We start from the raw sequence: 18,272 nt of genomic DNA on the forward strand, positions 1-18,272 counted from the left end.
AAGCAAAAAGCACGTTCCGCCTTCGTTCTCCCTAATTGTCTGCCTCAAAAGGTAAAAAGTACTCACACATTTGCCCTTGGAGGGCAGAGCCCGGGAATTCAGAAGCTCTCTGCACCCTCCTCCCCTTTGGATGAGACCGAACCTTCGGCTGAGCTTTGTGTCACAGCCTGCGGCGCGACCAGCCTCCGTGTTTGCCTCCGCGCCCGCCAGCCCGGCGGGAAGGGGAGTGCGCGGCCGCCCCTCACTCCAGCTCCCGCAGCTTGCCAGACACGCCAGGGCGGGATGGGAGTGTCTTCTTGGCTGTGGAAATCGATCCTCCTACCTTGTCCTGAAGCCACCCGCCGCCTTTCCCCGTCCCTCCCTCCGCGGTGATTTTCCGGCCCCGGCGCCCGGCGAGGGCGCGCGGTGGAGTCCGCCCCGCCCGACAGGTAGGGACTCAGCTGCGCTCCCGCGTCGCCGCCCGGGGCACGTCGAGGCCCGCAGCCTCCCGCCGCTTCGCACCTTCCTCCGCGAATCAGCGGCGGCCGCGGCCAGCGCGCAACTGGCGCCAGCCGCGGAGCCGGAGCAGCTTCCCGCGGCTCCGGAGCGTTCGGCGCAGTCGCCCGGCACCCGGACCCCGGAGCGGCGGGCAGCGCGGGCCGGCGGGAACCTGAGACTCTGCGCGGCGCCGCGCCCTCCTCTGCTCCCGCGCCGGATCCGGGGGAAGGAATCGTGCCCGCGCCGCCTTCCTCTGGTTTCCGCCGGCCCGATGAGGCAGGCGCCGCGGGAGAGGAGCGGCCGGCTGGAGCGGGAGCGGCCCACCCGGTGCGGTCGTCGCTGCTGGGCCTCGGCGGGGCACGCTCGCCGGCCGGCTTCGCCCTGCCCGGGTGAGGGGGACTGGGGTGCGGGGAGCCGCGGCCTAGGGTCTGTGCCGCCCGGACCCTCCGGCGTTTCAGCCTCTGAGGTCGGGGTTGGGGTGGGGACGCGGAGGGCTGCCTGCTCCTCCACATGCCCTGCCGGCCCCAGGGAGCGTGGCGGGCGCTGGGACCCGCGAGCCAGCCGGGGTGCGCCGCAGCCGCGGCCGGGAGGGCGCCGGGGGTCCTGGAGCCGTGGAGGGCGGGAGGGGCGCGCAACCTCGCGGGGAAGCCCAGGAGCCGCGGGGCAGAGAGAATCGGTCCTGGGACCCTCTTTCATGGAATCGCCGCCAGGTTGTGCGGTTGCGAAGCCGGGAGGAGCGTCCAGCGCCGCCTTCGCTGTTGTTTTCTTGTAAAAGGGTCTGTTCGCGAGGAGCGCTGGGGGTCTGGAAGGTTCTGTCTCACCGTAGAAAGTTTTCCGAGAAACGCGTCTTCCCTCCGCAGTAGAACTAGACCTAACAAAACAAGCACCGAGGCAGTTTGGGAGAAATGAGGACGGTGAGTAAATCGCGGTGTTTGGGCTGCTGTTAATTTTCAGGATAAGGGAGAAGCAACTTGTCACGTTGCGGCCGCCGGCTCCGGAGCTCCCGGCAATCTCAAGCTTCTTTCTTACGTGCTGTTATTTGGGCTTAAAAGAAAATCTGTAAAAAGCGACGTCCAGAAACGAAAAACGAACCCAAAACACCTTTTTTTTTTTTCTCTTGATTTTCAGTAGTGGGGGTTGGCGGGGCGCTGGGGAGGAGCGGGCGGGGTAGGAGAGGCTGCTGTTGAAAGGTAATGTTTAAAAACTGTGGGGGGGGGGGCGGGGTTGGGGTGGAAATGACATAGTGACTGCTAGTGTATCGGAAACCACAGCGATTCTAAACTCCAAGTCCCATTTCCCTTACGAGGACCAGCTGGCTGCTATGAGTAGGTGGCTGGTTAAGGAGACTGCAGGGCTGCTGGGGGCTCCTCGTGCCGGTTGAGGCTGCAGAGCCGCCGGGAGCTCCTCGTGCTGGTTGAGGCTGCAGAGCCGCCGGGGGCTCCTCGTGCTGGTTAAGGAGACCGCGGAGCCGCCGGGAGCTCCTCGTGCTGGTTGAGGTTGCAGAGCCGCTGGGGGCTCCTCGTGCTGGTTGAGGGGACCGCGAAGCCGCCGGAAGCTCCTCGTGCTGGTTGAGGAGACCGCGGAGCTGCTGGGGGCTCCTCGTGTTGGTTGAGGGGACCGGGGGCTCGTCGTGCTGGTTGAGGGGACCGTGGAGCTGCCGGAAGCTCCTCGTGCTGGTTGAGGCTGCAGAGCCGCCGGGGGCTCCTCGTGCTGGTTGAGGGGACCGCGGAGCTGCCGGGGGCTCCTCGTGCTGGTTGAGGCTGCAGAGCCGCCGGGGGCTCCTTGTGCTGGTTGAGGGGACCGCGGAGCTGCCGGGGGCTCCTCGTGCTGGTTGAGGGGACTGGGGGCTCGTCGTGCTGGTTGAGGGGACCGCGGAGCTGCCGGAAGCTCCTCGTGCTGGTTGAGGCTGCAGAGCCGCCGGGGGCTCCTCGTGCTGGTTGAGGGGACCGCGGAGCTGCCGGGGGCTCCTCGTGCTGGTTGAGGGGACCGCGGAGCTGCCGGGGGCTCCTCGTGCTGGTTGAGGCTGCAGAGCCGCCGGAAGCTCCTCGTGGTGGTTGAGGGGACTGCGGAGCCGCTGGGGGCTCCTCGTGTTGGTTTAGGGGACCGCGGAGCTGCTGGAAGCTCCTCGTGTTGGTTTAGGGGACCGCGGAGCTGCTGGAAGCTCCTCGTGCCGGTTGAGGCTGCAGAGCCGCCGGGGGCTCCTCATGCTGGTTGAGGGGACCGCGGAGCTGCCGGGGGCTCCTCGTGCTGGTTGAGGGGACCGCGGAGCTGCCGGGGGCTCCTCGTGCTGGAGGGGACCGGGGGGGCTCCTCGTGCTCTGTGCTCTCGTGTCCACGCTGACCTTTGAGCCTAGTTAACTCCTCGGGTCCCCAGTGGCCACCTCTATTACGCTAGCCCGAATGTTTGACTTTGCGGTCTTCAGTCTTCCTCACCTAGCTGCAGACCATGAAACTGTCTTTTTATTTACAGCGAGATGTTAAATATTTGGGAAGGTCTGCTCAGGCTGCCAGATTATTTTCCGTCTGAAAACATGCTGATTTGACATTCACAAGTTGGTTTATTGCTTTTTATTTCACTAAGAACTGCTCTTCATACCAAGATCTGCGAAAAAAGATGCCCTTAGATTGTTATTTATTGGCTCTGAGTAAGGCCAAATCCATCAGAGGCTCTTTAGATAATGGCAGTTTTGCTTATAAGAAAGTTTTTCTAGAAAGTTTTGCCTTCGTCTGGTTTCCTAAGCTGTTCTCATGGTCGAGATCTTCATTCCTTGCCATGTCGCTTTCCTTGAACTGTATTTTTACTATGGTTGCTCAGTGTATGAGTCCCACATTGAGCTATATGTTGTTTAAATGGTGCAGTACAATGGGACTGCAATTTTGACTACATTTCAGTGGATTTGTTGGAGATAGTTTTTTCTAGTTTTTTCTTAGGCCCTAAATCAATTTAAAAAAACCCAATAAACCTTTGAGGCTCAAAGAATAATAGACAGTGTTGACAGAAGAAAGCCATTAAGAGACATACCATTTAAAAACATCAGCCTGTCTCTTGTTAAATTGTAAATCGCAAGTCTTCTCATTCAGTGGCAGAGGACTGGATTTCACAGCCATTTTATTCTGTTGGAGACATTTCTGTGTTCCACATCATGTGGAAGCTTATGGGAGAAGTGAGTAATGCCAGGTTTCCCACATTTCCCTGATAAGCATCATCTGCTAACTATGCAGACTGCCAGATGGCTTCCATGGAAATTGTGCTTCCATCCAGGATTGGGGACCAGGCATCTGTTTAGCATGCATTTTAGGTGATGCTTATTGAGAAGGTGAGGGAAGCATGGAACTCCTTTTTGGCACCCACTCTGATTCGTGGTGTGTTTTCATATGCCATTTTATTTAATCTTCCTGACAAAACTCCTGCAAGAAAGGAATTTTTAGCCCCATTTTATAACTTAAAAATCCAAGATTGCCTGAGGTTGAATTGCAGTGGCTCACATGAAGGTCTGACTTTACCTCTGCCCACACCATCCCAGGAACCCTCTTTAGTATACATTCTGCACAAATTCTTCCATTCCCTATGTATGTCTTTCTCTTTTGCCTGGCATATTCTCAATTTATATATACCTTGGTCTGAATATACCTTTCTAGTTATCCCCAGGCTGGGCTTCTTGATTAGGTGGTCTGCATACTTTGCCTTCCTTTTGACAGCTTCAGACTTTCACCAGCTAGGTACCTTCTGTCTTCTGTGCCACTTAGGTGTGTGGAGTCTGGTGGAATCTAGGAGTTTATTCTGTCGCCAAGATAGGAGGAAGGCAGATTTTGTGAAGCCTTCATGGAGTTTGAATTGTATTCTAATTAGAATGGGATGCCAGGAGATTTTTGATGAGAGTTCAATTCAGTCTTCACCTAGTGGTGATGGGCTTTCCTGTCTCTTTTTTTGTTTTTTTTGAGACAGAGTCTCACTCTGTTGCCAGGTGCCAGGCTGGAGTACTGTGGCGCGATCTCAGCTCACTGCAACCTCCGCCTCCTGGGTTCAAGCAATTCTCCTGCCTCAGCCTCCTGGGTAGCTGGGACTTACAGGTGCACGCCACCACGCCCAGCTAATATTTTTCTATTTTTAGTAGAGACGGGGTTTCACCATGTTGGCCAGGATGGTCTTGATCTCTTGACCTCATGATCCACCTGCCTCGGCCTCCCAAAGTGCTGGGATTACAGGCTTGTGCCACCACATCTGGCTAATTTTTGTATTTTTTAAATAGAGGCAAGGTTTTGCCATGTTGGCCAGGCTGGTCTTGGACTCCTCAACTCGGGTGATCTGCCCACCTCGGCCTCCCAAAGTGTTGGAATTACAGGCATGAGCCACCACACCTGGCTCTCTCCTGTCTCGTCTGTCTCTCTTTCACACACAGAAACAAACTTCTGTTCTGAGTTGCCTTTTCTTTCTTTCTATTAATTGGCCATAATTGATTTCCCCTCTCTTTTCCCTAGGGCAGAGCACAGGAATATCACAAAAACAGGCAGGGCTCAGAGAAACCTGTACAGTATTCCTTTTACCCTCTTGTCCTTTGATTTCAGGATGTCTCATCATCACCACTCTATTAGTATCTAGGGAAGCTTGGCACAATTTTTAGAGAAAAAATTAGCTTTCAGATTCTTTGGCCTATTGTTAACTTACATACTTAGCTAACATACAAAAAAACTAATTTTTGGCTTTTCTGATTAATATAGTGGCATAAAACCTCAAGAGACCTAGCTCACATTCAATGACACCCAAAGGCTCAAAGTAAAGGGACAGAGAAGACTCTGCTAAGCAAATGGAAAACAGAAAAAAGCAGGGCTTGCTATTCTAATTTTAGACAAAACAGATTTTATTTTTTTATTGTTTATTTTTTGACAAAACATTTTAAACCAACAGAACCCAAAAACAGAAACGGTGATAAGGTTGGGATCTGCATCCCCACTCAGGTCCAGGTTCCATTGTAATCCTCAGTGTTGGAGACGGGGCCTGGTGAGAGGTGACTGGATCATGGACACAGTTTCTCATGGTTCAACACCATCCTCCTGGGTGCTGTTCTTGTGATGCTGAGCGAGTTCTCGCAATATCTGGTTGTTTAGCAACCCCGCCCCCAACTGCATTTCCTCCTCCAGTTATATAGGATGTGCCTGCTTCCCCTTCACCTTCTGCCATGATTATAAGTTTCCTGAGGCTTCCCAGCCATGCTTTCTCTACAGCCTGAAGACCTGTGAGCCAATTAAACCTCTCTTCTTTTTATATATTACCCAGTCTCAAGTATCTCTCTTTCTTTCCTTTTTCTTATTTATTTATTTTTTTTGAGATCGGGTCTCACTCTGTTGAACAAGCTGGAGCGCAGTGGCATAATCATTGCTCACTGTGACCTCAACCTCGTGGGCACAAGCAATCTTACCACCTCAGCCTCCTAGGTAGCTGGGACTACAGGTACATGCTGCCACACCTGGCTAATTTTTAAAAAATTATTTGTAGGGACAGGGTCTCACTGAGTTGCCCAAGCTAGTCTTGAACCTCTGGGCTCAAGTGATCCCCTGCCTCGGCCTTCCAAAGTGTTGAGATCACAGGCGTGAGCCACTGTGCCCAAACTCAGATATTTCTTTATAGCAGTGTGAGTGAACTAATACAGATGGGCATTATATAATAGTAAAGAGTTCAATAGGAAGACCTAACTCTCCAAAATATATATGCAGCCAACACAGGAGCACCCAGATTCATAATAAAAGGTAATACTTAGGAAGAGATTTAGATTTCCGCACAATAATAGTGGGAGACTTTAATAACCCATTGGCAGTATTAGATAATCATTGCCGAAAATTAACAAACATATTCAGGACCTGAACTTAACACTTGACAGAATGTACCTAATAGACATCTACAGAGCTCTCCACCACAAAACAACAGAATATACATTCTTCTCATCTGCACATAGCACATACGCTAAAATCAGCCACATAAATGGATATAAAATAATCCTCAGCAAATTAAAAGAAAACCAAAATCGTATCAACCACACTCTCAGACCACAATACAATAAAAATAGAAATCAATACTAAGAAAATCACTGAAAACCATACGGTTATATGAAAATGAAAAAACCTGCTCCTGAATGACCTTTTGGAAAACAGTGAAATTAAGACAGAAACCAAGAAGTTCTTTGAAACTAATGAGAACAAAGATACAGTTTACCAGAATCTCTGGGACACAGCTAACACATTGCTAAGAGGGAAGACGGAGTTTCGCTCTCGTTACCCAGGCTGGAGTGCAACGGCGCGATCTCGGCTCACCGCAACCTCCGCCTCCTGGGTTCAGGCAATTCTCCTGCCTCAGCCTCCTGATTAGCTGGGATTACAGGCACGCACCACTATGCCCAGCTAATTTTTTGTATTTTTAGTAGAGACAGGGTTTCACCATGTTGATCAGGATGGTCTCGATCTCTTGACCTCGTGATCTACCCGCCTCGGCCTCCCAAAGTGCTGGGATTACAGGCGTGAGCCACCGCGCCCGGCCCAAGAGGGAAGCTTATAGTGTTAAATGCCTACATCGAAAATTCCAAAAGATCCCCAGTTAACAACCTAACATCACACGTACAAGAACTACAAAAGCAAACCAAGCCTAAAGCTAGCAGAAGACAGGAAATAACCAGTATCAGACCTGAGGTGAAGGAAATTGAGACCAAAAAACCCATAAAAAATGCCATATAACCACAGGCTTCTTGTCTTTGAGCTGATGCTATGAAATCCCCTTTCCCATAACATTAGATTTTAGTCTTAAGAGGAATCGGCCTACTCCTTCTGACCTCTTAGTGGAGTTTTCATCTTAGGAAATACTCTATTGCAAATATTTAGGCAGAACCCTAGAAGAAGTCTCAAATGCTTTTATTAAAATCTTGTGCAACTTGTTAATATGTAGAAGTCCTTAATATATTAATGGGTGAAGGAAGCAGATATTGGGAATGTGTGCGTTTTCTATGGTTAGCGTAGGGTCCAAGGATGAAAGGAGAGCATAGATCTTATTTTTTTAATTCCCTCTTTTTTTGTGTGTGGATAACTCATTGCATTGAAAAGCTGCAACAGGGATTATGCAGTTGCATTTAGATGACAGCAGTGAGGCAATAGATAATCCAGGCATTCAAGTAGGGGACAAATGGATTTTTCAACTACCTTTTAGAACAGCGCTTAATTTAATTTATAATCTTATGTAATTGATTGTCATAGTTAAAGGAGCTTTCTGTTGTAAATGATCTTGTGAGATAAAGGACATTGCTGTCAAAATATTTTTAATATTTAAATATTTCAGGTAAACATCAAAGTGATTAGCCAATTATTCTTGTTTTATCCCAGCTATGCTACAATTAAATGATAAATAATTGGATTTTTTGATAAACGTCCGATGTAAGGAGCTATGTGTGCTTTGTGATCATGAAGTATCTAAATATTTTGCAGTCATGAATTTTTGGAGGACAAATCTGGCTCACTTATTGCAAAAATCTTTTTTTTTTTTCTTTTTTTTGAGATGGAGTTTCGCTCTTGTTACCCAGGCTGGAGTGCAATGGCGTGATCTCGGCTCACCACAACCTCCGCCTCCTGGGTTCAAGCAATTCTCCTGCCTCAGCCTCCCGAGTAGCTGGGACTACAGGTGTGTGCCACCACGCCGAGCTAATTTTTTTTGTATTTTTAATACAAAAAACGGGGTTTTTTGTATTAAAAAAGTGAGACGGGGTTTCACCATGTTGACCAGTATGGTCTCAATCTTTTGACCTTGTGATCCACCCGCCTCAGCCTCCCAAAGTGCTGGGATTACAGGCGTGAGCCACCGCGCCCAGCCTGCAAAAATCTTTTTTACAAATTGGATCTGTATGGCTCTTCTGCTTTAATCACAGAATGAAAAATCATAATCTTATAAGAATCTTACATTCAAGCTCTCTAATTATGACCATCAATATTCTTGGACATACATCTTTCATAATAACCTTCCTCAAGCATGATTTTCATTATGATTTTTTTTTCTGCTCAAAAATCCAGAGAATTTCTTCCGCTGATCTTTGAGGTTTTCTGCCGTCTCATGTTGCTGACTTCCTTTTTATTGTCGTGTTTGATGCTGTAGCCACGCAGGCCTGCTGGTGCTTTAGCCCGGGCTGTTCTTACCCAGTGCCGTTCTCCTTCCCCTTCACACTGTCCCATCTAAGCCAGATTATAACCTGTGTTCAGTTTCCAACTTCATGGCTTATCATTGCATGACTCTGAACAAATTGCTTAACTTCTCTGAGTCTTACTTTCCTTATCTGTAAATTTGAAATAATATCTACATCACAGTCATTGTGATAATGAAAAAACACATACAAGTATTTGAACATAGTTTCTGCCAAATATCAAATATTTAATCAGTGTTATCTGCCACTATTACTATCATAACTCTGTTTTTATAGCTATTATGACAATTCTATTCTTCCTCAACTAGTTAAAAATTGACTTTCCACCCAAAGCCTTTCAGATTGGTCTTACATATCTATGTTTTTCCTCATGCCTGTTTCCTCTTAGTACCTGGCTTCCTTTTGGACTTTGTTAATCTACCTATGTTGTTATATTTCTTTCATCATTCTTCAGTAAATAGCAACAAATACTTGGGCAGCTATCATGTGCCAAGTACTCTGCTATTATTAAGGGATCCATTGGCGTATAGTAGAGGGATGCACTGTGTGTGTGTGTGTGCGCGCGCGTGTGCATGCATGTATGTACATATGCTTTTAAGTGGAGTTGGGGAAAGAGAACCTGTCGGTTGAATAGAGCTGAATTTTTCAGAATAAACTAGGCTTACAGAGCAAAAACCCTTCTCTCCAGATGTCCATGAGAAAACTTAACATCTTTTAATCTGAGATTTTTTTTTTATGGTTCAAAATATAGGAGTATTATAGTTATCCCTGTTCTTGAAACAGCTTTACATATGCTTTCTCGGATTCCTGTGTCATTATCCAAATGCAGGGTAGAGATAGAAAGGGAAGTCCTCCTTGAAGAACAGAATCCCAGCAGATGATTCCAGTTTATATCAGGGAGCGGGAGTGTTGTGAGAGGGAAATTCGGGGGCAGGGTGAGAGGATAGGGAGACCATTCTGGTCAGCAGAAATAGTGTGATAAAGGTGCTGAGACATGAAACAGTGCCAAGTACGACTGAGAAGTATACAGAGAAGGTGTTACCAGAGCACAATGTCAAAAGTTGGGCATTCAGATGAGGCAGGAGAGGCCGTAGGAGTCAGCTGGATCAGACTTAGAGACCTATGGCTTATATATTTATGTCTCTATAAGGCACTTAGGGAGGTAGGTCTATATAAGCAATTTATAACAGGTAAATTCTGCATGTTGCTTCTAAACTTGGACTTGGGGCTTACAATATGGCATGTAATACATTTCTTCCAATTGCTGTTTTCACAAGGATGTGATGAAAACCTTAGTTAAGGTAATATGTAATTGATATTTAGCACTCATTTTTAATAACGAAGTGTTTAAAGGATGGAAATGTGAAGTGCCGTTTGTGATTTCTGATGTGGGGGATGCTGTGTAGAGGTTGATAGTAGAGATGGGCTTTGGCAGGATGGAGATACCCAATAAGAAGAGTCAAGAGGGTCACTACAAATGTGTGCCCTTGAACCTTTCAGTACCTTCATCATATATTTTACGCAGTAGAAAGCCAAGTGCTTTGTATCCACAGCTTCATTTTCTACAATTATGTATATCATAATGTACATACGCATTTTCATCAATATTTGATGTGCAGTTCTTGGTTGGCATTGCAATTTTTGGCTTCCTTCCCCTCTCCACTCCTTTGATTTGATATATCAATGTGTTATTCATAGCTTATGCAGTATGTGATGTTAATATTTAACTCTAAAAAATCTTACGTTTTTACTTCAAACATATGTTTTCTAAGTTTGAGTGTTGTCCAGTAGCTTTTAACTGTCTTTTTGAAGTGTTCCCTCTTCCTTGGAAATTAAGCATTAGGACTCAAAACACCCTAACCTAAAGACCTTAAAATTCCCGGGGAAGAATTAGGTGTGAAAGAAAAACTCTGTAACTTACTTGAACTGTAATTAGCCTGAAAGTGGAATGTGAGGGAGAGGTCTTCAAGGAGGATAGGAAAACAGCAAAGCAGAATATCAGCATATTTCCAGCACTGTGCAGGGGAGATCATACCCTTATTGTGGGGTCCGTGCTTACTAAACAATTTTTAATTATCACTCGTGGATTTGCGTATAGAAGTAACCAGTCTACTAATTCAAATATACAGATTTCTTGGCCCTTATATTTTTCTTTCATTCTTTTTTTGAGACAGGATCTTGCTCTGTTGCCCAGGTTAGAGTGTAGTGGCACAATCGTGGCTCACTGCAACCTCTGCTTCCTGGCTCAAGCGACTCTACAGCCTCAGCCTCCCGAGTAGCTAGGAACACAGATGCGAGCCACTATACCTGACTCTTTTTTATTTTTTTGTATTTTTTGTGGAAATGGGGTTTCACCATGTTGCCCAGGCTGGTCTCAAACTCCTGAGCTCAGAGTGATCCATCCACCTCGGTCTCCCAAAGTGCTAGGATTACAGGCGTGAGCCGCCGCACCTGGCCTATTTTGTCTTAATTTAAATAAGTTGCTTTGGCATTTTCGGTTATATACCAGCCTCTTAGGAGTTGTGCTTCTAAGGTGAACGGACAGCTCAAGTGTCTGAACCAGCAGGGCTGAGCTGCCAATTCCTGGCTGTGTAACTCCTCCCAAATAATATCCCTCTCTGAGTTCCTACCTGGGCTGCCAAGACCCCTATTTCTTGGATAGCACAATCTTCTCTAATGTTCTGTAAAGTTTTTATGGAAATATATCAGACATACAGAGGAGTACACAAAGCATCTAAGTACAGCTCAATAAATGTCCTTACAGTGAATGCACTCAGGCAAGCTGCCTCCAGATGAAGAAATGGGACAATACTGGCCCTCCAGAAGGGCACCATGTGCTCCCACCCAGTCACTGTTACTCCTCACATGTAACCTCTATTCTGACTTTTGCCACCATAGACTAATTCTTTCCTGTTTAACGTTAATGCGCACCCGGTATTCTGAATGACCTAAAACATTAGGATCCGTCTGGCTGAGGGTGAGCCCTGGACACCCCAAGGAGGGTGTTATTGATTCAGTTGTGCCCCATCTACAAGAGTTATTTAGAAGTCCTAATCCCCTCGTACTTCGATTGTCACCTTATTTGGAAATAGGGTAATGGCAGATGTAATTAGTTAAGATGAGGTCACACTGGAGCAATACAATTAATATCCAGGTGAAGCCAGAAGAATAGGGAGAATGCCATGTGAAGATGGAGAGTTGAGGTGATGCTTCCACAAGCCAAGGAATGCCCAAGATTAGTGGCAAAACCAAAGCTAGGAAGAGGCAAGGAAAGATTCCTCCCTCCAGGTTTCAAAGGGAGCGTGGCTCTGCTAACACCTTGATTTCAGACTTCAAGCCTCCAGAACTGTGAGACAGTAAATATCTGTTGTTTTAAGCTGCCAAGTGTGTGGCACTTGGTTTCAGCAGTCTGAGGGCGCTAATACAGAGGTTCTGCCGTGGGACTGGTGCTCTCATCCCTCTTCTCTGCATACCGAGTACACTTGGCTCTTGGTCCTGAGGTTGGCCCAGCTGAGTAGTGGCTACACCTTGTCCAAGCTGCGGGTCTCTTAGACTGACTCACAAACTGCCTCTCTTGCCTCTGGTGACTCCCTGTCTGTGATGTGCCCCAGGGGCACCAGAAGATTCATTATCATTATTTCAGTTTTTCTTCATTTCTTCATTTTCTTCATTATTATTGTATCATTTTCTTCATTCTTTACTAGCACTTTGAGATTGAGCCAGTTTGCTGCCTGACATGCTCCAGGTTGAGTTTTGCAGACCTGCCCCCTCACCTGGGTCTCTATGAAGTGTCCTTATTCATCCCCCCAGACCCAGACTGGGGCCACAACTCTGGTGTCCAGTTTTTCCCAGTTCCTCTGGCCCCAAAAACATCTTTGATAGAAAAAAAAAATTAGCTCACTTTGTTTTTTAAATGAAAGCCTGATTTTCCAAAGAGTGTGGCATGTTGTAAATAAAAGCTTCATTTTCCTGAACTTTGGCATATAAAAGATTCATTCTTATTTGAGAAAATAAGCCCTCGGATTAAGAAGCAGCCCAACAATTAGACTTTGGTTAGTAATAGGGAACTATGCAGAACATGCTAGACATGGGATGTACCTTCCTCAGCAAAGGATTGGCTTTAAACTGCCTTGCAACTTTTTTATTATTTTATTTTTTTGAGATAGAGTCTTGCTCTGTCACTCGGGCTGGAGTGCAGTGGTGCAGTCTTGGCTCACTGCAACCTCTGCCTCCAGGGTTCAAATGATTCTTCTGCCTCAGCCTCCTGAGTAGCTGGGATTACAGGCGCTTGCCACCACGGCTGGCTTATTTTTTGTATTTTTACTAGAGATAGGGTTTCACCATGTTGGTCAGGTTGATTTGGAGCTCCTGACCTCAGGTGATCCACCCACCTTGGCTTCCCAAAGTGCTGGGATTACAGGCATGAGCTACTGCACCCGTCACCTCACCTGTTTTTGTTTTCAGCTGAGTTTCTGGTGTTAGGGGAATCACAAGGATGGTACTGTTGTGAAGTCCCCAGAGTCTCTAGGCTCAGGCCAGTTTCTGTGTTCTCCGTTCATGCCCTTTTGCTTTGGGACCTAGGGAGTCTGCTGCTGGCATTTCTTTTAAATGCTCTTAGCACAGACTGTCGTTTGGTCTTTAATGTCCGCAGCCTAGAGTGGATGTACATTCTTCAACTGTCCCTTTCTTTTCTGTTCAGAAGCAGTAGAATATTACTAGCAACTGTGGGAAAGTCTTCAAGACATTTTACAAAATCACAAACATAGAGGACTTTCAGAAGTTTAGGTAATCCTAGTTTTGGTTTCTGGTCTGTTTGACCTTCTTAATTCTCTTGCTAAGCCTCTTTGAGCTTCCAGCTCCTGTTGTTTATACTGGGAAGTAGTTTGCTCTTTGAGGAGGGAGTTTTAGGCTAATTATATATTCTATATAATGGACATTTTATATAATTGAAAAAATATAAAATAGTACACTTTGAACCTGTAGTTTAGAGGTCAGGAATAGGGCAAGGGGTTATGTGTATGTTATGTTTTATTGTCTGTGTTTAAATGTATGATCATGTGGGCTTGCCTTTAGTACGTCTGTACTTTTTCGGCTCAGACAGTCCTTATACCCTGAGATTTCGTGGCATGTGATAGATGGATAATAATTATCTGTGATAGATGGATGGTTGGATGGATAGATGGATGAGATAGGATGGATGGATTGGTGGGTGGATGGATGGATGGATAGATGGATGAGATAGGATGGATGGGTGGATGGATGGATGGATTGGTGGATGGATTGGTGGATGGATAGATGGATGAGATAGGATAGATGGGTGGATGGATGGATGGATGGGTGGATGGATGGATTGGTGGATGGATTGGTGGATGGATAGATGGATGAGATAGGATAGATGGGTGGATGGATGGATGGATTGGTGGATGGATGGGTAGATGGATGGATTGGTGGATGGATGAAGAGATGGAATGGAATGGATGGATATATGGATATGTGGATAGATGAACAAGTGACAGGGCTGCTCCATCTGCTTGGCCAGTTTTCACACTCAACTGTTATACCAGTGATATGAATTTCAGTTGATTTCAGAGCTGCCTCCTGAAGCCTGAAAGGGTTTTCCTAAGCCCAGGAGGATTTCTTAAGCCTGAACCAGAGATCTAGAACTGATAACTCCTTAGCTTGCCTATGGAATGTACTAAAATATTGTTGTAGTGGTTTGTGACAGTGTGGCCAGACTCCACTCTAACCCTCAGTGTGCTGTGAGTGACGTTTTTCACTGGGAGCCTAGATTTTTTTTTTTTAATTTACCTTCTTGGGGATTGTGTACACTTCTGTAGAAGACTTTTCTTCTCCCCTCTCCCCCAGAAGAGAAACATCCTTCGAATTTCCTTTTGTATTTTCTAGACTGGGTTGTTTTATAATGTGAAGAATGTAGTCATCGGTAAATAGTTACCCATCTTTTGAAAGGTCTACGTTTTAACGTTTTCTCAAATTCTTCTTTATAGAAAATAATGTTAAACAGTATAAGAATTCCATAGATGTCTTCACATTTTTTTCAGTGAAAACAAAATCATTTTATTTTTAAAAATTGTGCAATATTCATTTAATTTTTATTTCCTTATTACATATTATATGTACATATTTTTGGGACACATGTTATAATTTGATACAATCTTGTAATCACATCAGGGTAATAAGGATATTGGAGTCTTCACATATCTGTATAGTAGGTTTCAGTTTACGCTTGTTACAATGTCTTTGAGGTATCATTTGCCATTCACATAAATAGATCACACCATTTATGGGTCATGTCATTTTTATAGTCACACATTTATAAGTCTAACCACTTCCAGGTTAAAGACCAGGCTCATTCGTGCTCTAATTGTCGCCTTTATCAAATATTGTCTCTGGTACATAGTAGGCGCTTCACAGTCCTTTGGTTCTAAAAACAATGTGGTAACCTTTCTGTAAGGTTGTGCCTTGGATTATCTTCTGGCCAGAACACAGAACAAAGCATTCCAGAGAAACCTTGGTTTGTTTATCTACTTCTTCAATGTGCTGATTTTTTCAGCCCCGTCAGTGTGGTTATCAGGAAGAGATAGTGGTTTAAGAAGACTATTTACTGCATCTATTTTCTCTTCAATATGTTTTGTTTTCAACAGCGTTATTGTAGATTCACATAAACTAGAAATTATTTTCTGTTTTGTTTCTCTCTTCAGAGATTCATAGTGTTTTAAATATCTAGGTATCTTCAGATGACTTGAACTACCAAAGGTTTATGTTTTAGGAAAAAAAAAATTCTATTTAAAAATGAAATGACAATTCCAAATATTTCTAGCAATTTGTAGGATTCACTAGCTTAGTAAACCGTTTTTACCAGACTGGCAAAAAGTGATTTGGCTCCAAAATGACATTTAGATAAGCAAGTCTCTGAAAACAACCTAAATGCCTACTTCAAGGAATGCATACATTTGTGATATATTTGGTTGATAAAATACAGCATTTAAAAAGAATGAACCAGATCTTTAGGCGCCATATGGATAGACCTAAAAATTAAAAGTATAGAGTGATAAACACAACTGTCAGAATATTACGTATTTGCTATTCAGATGTCAACCACTTAATATCATATACCTCATAATGTTTATGAATATGTGTGTGGGGGTATGTGTGTTTGTATGTGTGTAAATATAAAAAGGGGACGGTGTATCAGATTCATGATACCGGGAGGACAGGAATGGGGGTAGGGAAGGAAACATAAATCCAGTTTAAAAGTATCTCTGAGAAGAGATGGTTATTTTTGTTAATGAGCTCATGGGCATTTATTAAATTAACATTTGGACCTCTATTAATGTTTTTGTAATAAATATGCATACTATTGCCTAATGAAATAGATCACAACTAGGAGCCATACATTTATCACGATTCTGGGAATGATAACTGAAGCTATTGCTTAGTATACATAATATTTCATGATGTCATTCTGTGAAAAATGAAAATTAACAGAATGAATTTTGAACATGAGGCAAGCTTCAAGTTGACCTTACTCTTGGGAAGCTGTCGTTGCTGACGGGTTGGGAATAAGGACCCTGGCAGTAAACTGCGTAAGGCCAACCCAGCCTTGAGACCTTTTAGCCGGAGACCTTGGGCAAGTCACTTAACTTCTCTAGGTCCCAGTTTCTTTTTCTATAGACTCAGAATAGTCGTGCACATCTCCATCTCAGTACTATCATGGGGATTATATGAGTTTGTGCCTGTGAAACCTGGAATGTTGTAAGTGTGCAAAAAAGATTAGCTATATTTTCGTATTTATTTATTTAGAGACGGAGTCTCGCTCTGTTGCCCAGGCTGGAGTGCAGTGGTGCGATCTTGGCTTACTGCAACCTCTGCCTCTGGGTTCAAGAGATTCTCATGCCTCAGCCTCCCATGTAGCTGGGACTATAGGCACCTGCCACCACGCCTGGCTAATTTTTTATATTTTCAGTAGAGACAAGGTTTCGCCATGTTGGCCAGGCTGGTCTCGAACTCCTGACCTCAGGTGATCCGCCCGCCTCGGCCTCGCAAAGTGCTGGGATTACAGGTGTGAGCCACCACGCCTGGCCTGCACCATTATCATTTTCATCACTGCCCCTACTATCTGCAGCCTCAGTTCTTTGAGTGTACCATTTTTATTCTCGCCTCAGAATCTTTGCAAATGCTGCTTCCTCTGCCTGGAATCTTCGCTCTTTCTCCCTTGTTTTATCTGGTTAACTCCTTTTCATCTTCCAGAGACACTTCCTGTCCTTCCCTATCTGGATCAGTCCCTAGTCACCCCACAATTGTAACTTGGTGATTACTTGTAAACTACTTGTTAATTTCTGCCTTTCTTGATGAAAGTTTTTCTTCACTGCCGTGTCTCCAAAGCCTAAAACAGTGTCTGGCACAGAGTAGGCAGTGAAAATTTTTTATTGAATAAATCAACAGAGTTACCTTAGAAGGTGGAAACACTCAAGAGTTAAATTTAGCAAGAAATGATTTTGAAATTCACTTTGCCTTAAGAATCAACCCACTGGTTTTAGGAAGTAAATCTAGGATTGTTTGATTTCATAAAAAAAAAAAAATCTACTGTATGTATTGGTTTATTTGTAATAATAAATTTTAAGTTGTCCCAAATTAAGATTCACCTTATATTTGTAACTTCGCTCTAGGAAGTCATCTGATTGATAGTGGTATATGCGTTGTCACATTTTCATTTGCTGTGGAAAGCAGGACAGTTTCAACACACAATTTTAAAGGTTTGGCATATGCTCATCTGATAAGCTAATTCCTTTCTTTCTTTTAAAAATAGCAGATAAGGAGAAAAAAATCAGATTGGAGATGATACTTCCTAAGGGCCAGAATAATCCAGGCTTATTCAGAATAAATTGGCATAATAAGTAGTTTGAAAACAGAACTTTTAAATATCAGGTGAAATGTTATTTTTAACTTTTAAGCAAACTAAACAGTAAATTCTTTGGAAGGGGGCCTTTCAGAATCAGGAAAGACAGGAAACTGGTGCCTCCTTTGTGGCAGTTTTATTTACTCTGGGAGAGAAACCTAAGAATGCTTTCAAGTGTAAGGAAGAGCTGTGTATTCAGATATCAGCATGCTTCTCCAAGAAAGACATCAGAGAGTTTTGAACTGATTGAAAGCTCAAATGTATTAGATTAGTTGAGGAGCAGAGCAAAATATGACCAAGCAATAAACAAGGACTTTCAAAGCTTTTAGGGAATTCTGTATAGGGGTCGGGAGGTCAAATTCCAGGGCTAGGAATATAATGTAAAGCCCTACAATGAAAAAACTGCAAATTGTGGCCTTAGGGGACTTTCTATGCCCCTCTCAGAGGCACATGATTTCTTTTTTAGTAGAAATCTCTGGAAAAATTACTTTAGAGCCATGTTTTCTTGCATCCTACTGAATAGTACACTGAAGTACTGGTAGTATACTGAAATCACAAATTCATTCATTCATTTATTCATTCATCAGAGCACATTTACTTAGTTTTAAGTACTTTCCAAGCTCAGAATAAGATCACCATTCTTCTATGGAAGTGAAATATCTCTTCTTTAGAATTGTACAGAATTAATTACTGGTTGGGGTATGACCT

General features: G+C 44.6%; 1 protein-coding gene across 2 annotated transcripts in view; it reads left to right on the forward strand.

Annotated features, from left to right (window-relative positions):
- Positions 1-413: 413 nt before the first annotated feature.
- ST3GAL6 (ST3 beta-galactoside alpha-2,3-sialyltransferase 6) overlaps positions 414-18,272 on the forward strand; it is a 66,997-nt gene continuing 49,138 nt past the window's right edge. The window contains exon 1 of one of the 2 annotated variants that reach the window (XM_012477102.3): positions 414-428. The gene's annotated coding sequence lies outside the window, so the exon portion shown is untranslated. Of the gene's footprint in view, positions 429-1,274; positions 1,392-18,272 lie in introns of those variants that run through there. The other variant, XM_012477091.3, reaches the window with a different exon arrangement.

The sequence above is a fragment of the Aotus nancymaae genome, unplaced genomic scaffold (genome assembly GCF_030222135.1).
Source record: "Aotus nancymaae isolate 86718 unplaced genomic scaffold, 86718_ANA_hifiasm-v0.15.2.pri h1tg000011l, whole genome shotgun sequence".
Classification (NCBI taxonomy): Eukaryota; Metazoa; Chordata; class Mammalia; order Primates; family Aotidae; genus Aotus; species Aotus nancymaae.